We start from the raw sequence: 4,047 nt of genomic DNA, 5'->3' as shown, positions 1-4,047 counted from the left end.
GCTCCTTAAAACTGAGGACAAAATGATTATTTCAAGTTGTAAACTCTTGTCAATTTCCCAGCTGGCTGCACTATCAAGGAAATTGGAATATTGTTGATTGCCTGTAAATATTTACAGAAAATTTGAGAATCTTAGTTGATGTCCGACTTTGAATAGATAATAAGATGCAGCTGTCAAGTTCTAATTGTTTAGGAAGAGCCAAGTATTTATAAATGAGTAAAGGATGTTATTGGATAGATCTCTTGGTATATTTGACCAGTTTGATTTCTCTTTTAATTGATATTTCCAGACGAGCCCTTGGGGTGGGGCGGTCTCAAAGTGAGAAGAATGTGAAAATTAGATCTTTCTTCTGGTAAAGGTAATAACTGATTTTTGGCCATGTCGATTGTAAGCAAAGTATTGCCAAGGTAACGAACTATGCTGTATTTTGTGATATGTGGAGAGCACACCACACTTTGCTTAATGACATTGCTGAGTATTGTAATTAAAAATCCGTGTCCCTTAGATTGACATTTTGCCTCTGGGATCTGCAATTATGTGTATGTAACACAAATAGTCACGTGGCAAACTAGTACACCTGTTCCTATAAAGTCACGTATTATCTCTTACTGCAAATGGCATGTTCGTCCTTCACACCTGTAACCAGCATTGCACTGGCTTTCAATTATGCATGCATTTCAGAAATCTGTGTATATGGCTACAGCAGCTGTAAGCACTGAATATCACTGTAGTTTTGGACTAGCTATCATGTGATTCAGGGAAATACGTCCTTCCTAAAGTTGTACTATCATGTGAGCCAGTGCTTCCTTGGTAACCGAGCATGTCAATCTGATCGATCTTGCTGTTGGTAATGGCTATCCGGTGTTGGTCAATCTTTGGGAGGTTTAGGAACCAGGCCTAAACCTGTCCTCTAGTCAAAGATGCAAAACACCTGATTTTGTGATGTTTATGTTGACTTTGAGCTTCGTGTTTATTGCCTGCCAGAATTATACAGAAGGGCAAGTCCTAGCAAGATAATGCTGGCCTGGCACGCTCGAATGGTAACCCATGTCTGCAGAATAGATGACAATAAGCGTCAGGTGAGATTAGCATAAGGCCCATCCCTTCTAAAACCACTTTTCCTGCCTAATATGGCCTAAGAGGGTGCTTGACTCCTTGTTAATATTTCCCTCTCAGCCAAAAAAAAATTTTTTTTAAATTTCCCTCCCAATGTGCTACTGGATCAACAACCAGGTCAAATCCAACCTGGCAATGAGGGACACATGGAACATGAACATGACTGATCAGTTTTGATCTTTTTTGGAGATGGATTTATTGCAAGGAGGACGTGAACATCCAGATGGAGTTACTGGTTTCCACCCTAAACCAAACTAACTAAAACTGAGAGGTTATGAAGGAAGGGTTCTTATGTGTGACTGCTGAGCTGTACTCCTTAGGAAGGGTCCCCATTTCAAGAGGTGCTAACTAGATAAAACTTAATGCTAAAATCTGCATATAGCAATCAGTGAAGTACTGAGGAAGCTCTCTGATCTCCTTTAAGAAGAGTAAGGCTAGGCATATTGATCCGGACATTGTCACCCAAGATTGGCTGATGTATCTGAGAACAGTTGTTTGTGATGTGCCCCCACATCCCTGTATGTGACTGTTTAAAATCAGCCCAAACTAAGGGCAACTACCACTCTGGAGCAGCCATGGAGGCAGCCCTAACACCAGTGAAGCCTCTCAAAGTACTGGTTACAGCCTTCCCTGTCCCAGTCCTGTCCAACAGACTAGATAGGACCAATGGTAGAAAAAATTACAACAGGCTACTTGGGACCAGATGGTGCAAGCAGATCCATTCACAGCTCTGGCTCTCCCAGCCTGCAATGGACACTGACAGAACTGCCACCCTGTATATCAGCCTGGAGACGTCATATAGGTTAAGAGACCTGTGGACCCTAGAACCTCCTTGGAAAGGACCTTACTACATGATCCTGAGCACCCCCATGATTGGGGGTGGGTGCCAGGAATCAACTTCTGGATGCACCAGCTAAAGAACACCACATCTGAACCAGAACAAAAATAGATTGCTCAACAAATTGGAGGTCCCTTAAAGATAAGACTGTCACTCTCTGTCACAATGCCTTCACCCTGTGAGTGGAAGCTGCAGGCACAGGTATTAGGAAATTAACCACCAGGACCCTAACTGATGTTCAGAATGATTTGTGATCTGACTACTCATATTGGTTGAGGTCAGAGTGGGATCTGGGGAAAGCATGAGGAATAAGATTGTATATAGATGGGCGAGAACCTGGGGCAAAGTTTATAATTCAATTAAAGGCAGCTAAAGCCTCTATAGTCCTCTACCCTATTGGGCCTGTCGTTAGACTTGCAAGCCCCTTGTAGAATGCTGCTTGGCAGGCCTGATCCTAAGTATTCTTATTTGGAAATTGATGCCGCGTGTCCCTGGATATATGAGCTTGAGTCAATGATTTAATTCAAGGTGTTAGAACACCAGTGGGGAACATAGTAGCAGGCAGCTGGCTAATAGCACCCCAACGCAGTACTAGGTTTTCAGAGTGGCTAAAAACAGCATGTGCTTCTGCACCTGACTGATTGGTAACACCTGAGTTGATCTGAAATCCAGGACTTCAGCGTGTTAATGAAGCTGAAAAACCCCTGACTTCAGCCATGTGTTGCAGTGGTTCCTGGAGTACAGCAGGAGCTGCCGTCACCAAGCTTGGCAAAGACTCCTAAAATCCTGCATCTGAGACCAGTGGGATCTCCTTTTCCGTAACACCCCATATACCTTTGAGTCAAGAATTCAGTTTTAAAGAATGTATAGCAGTTTGTTTACAGTGAATATTGGGCAAGAGGTGCAGAAGCAGAAATGGGGAGTGAATTCACACTCAAGCTGAATTTGAGAAGTCAATACACTCAGAGGGTGACCATCTGCTCCCCTATGGAGTTGCCATGTAGTACATACAGTCTCTGTCTTTCAGCAGGCTGGGCTGCTTCTTCTTCCTTTTCTCAATGAAAAAAAAAAAAACCCAGCAGTTTATTTCTGCCAGTGTATCCAAAGTTCTTGACTTTTCATTGGGAAGCCGCTGCAAGGTGTCCTTGAATAAGATCCTGAACCCAGGAGAGGACGATCTCTTTAGGGCTGCTGCAGTTTTCAGAGCCGTAGGGGGGCTCTGTTATCAGCATGCCAGCCACACAGAGTGCTGCGGGCATCACCCTGCTAGCTCACAGGGATGCGATTCTTCTCAAGCCATTTCTTGAGACTGTGCTTGTGCTTCTCCAGGTCCTCGGGGCTGTAGGCTTGGCAGTCTTCTGACATAAACAAACACATCAGCTTCTCCCTCACCTTCGGGTCCCCCTTCACTCACAGTCTCCACTGTCCGCACCGCATGTCCCATAATTCCCGTCACAGACATGCTCCCGTCTTCAAGGAAGTTCACCAGGACAATATTGGCTGACACTGAGTCTGGATGGGAAGTGGAGCTGCCGGGATTAGAACCGGCGCCCATATGGGATCCTGGCGCGTTCAAGGCGAGGACTTTTAGCCGCTAGGCCACCATGCCGGGCCCAACACTGAGTCTGTAGTCACAGCCCATCCTTGATACTCGTTCTTGTCGTTGGCTACCACTCTGACTTCTTTGTAAACGTAATCTTGCCATTCTAAGGGGCTTTTCTTCGTCCATTGGCTCATGGGCTCGCCAGCTGGCTGATGCCCAAACTCGCCGATTCCGGCTCTTCCTCCGCCAGCGGAGCTCGCCCCATGCCACTCGGCCAGAGCCAAAGCCGAGGATGGCCATCCTCTCGCCTTCTATCCGGTTAGCAGGCTGGGCTTCTTAGCATTGGGGATTTTAGAGGGGTATTTGGAGGGGTGGGGAGAGTAGAGGAATGGGGAAGTGGGCAGGCATTTCAACTTTGGTAGGTCTTGATCCCTGGGCAGTGACTGGAAGGAAATGGAACAGGCTAGGCTGGTCTCCGGAAATGCAGTGCAAGAGTTCCCCAGAGACTGGTTATGTTTACTGTTCGGGATGTCTAACGACTCCTGGAACC

General features: G+C 45.9%; 1 pseudogene; it reads right to left on the bottom strand.

Moving 5' to 3' along the window:
- Positions 1–3,072: 3,072 nt before the first annotated feature.
- LOC121171718 lies at positions 3,073–3,810 on the bottom strand (annotated as a pseudogene).
- Positions 3,811–4,047: the final 237 nt, after the last annotated feature.

The sequence above is a fragment of the Ochotona curzoniae genome, unplaced genomic scaffold, assembly GCF_017591425.1.
Source record: "Ochotona curzoniae isolate NIBS_2020 unplaced genomic scaffold, NIBS_Ocur_1.0 contig_1274, whole genome shotgun sequence".
Lineage (NCBI taxonomy): Eukaryota > Metazoa > Chordata > Mammalia > Lagomorpha > Ochotonidae > Ochotona > Ochotona curzoniae.
The sequence above is the reverse complement of the archived record's forward strand: the minus strand, read 5'-3'. Positions and strand labels throughout refer to the sequence as shown.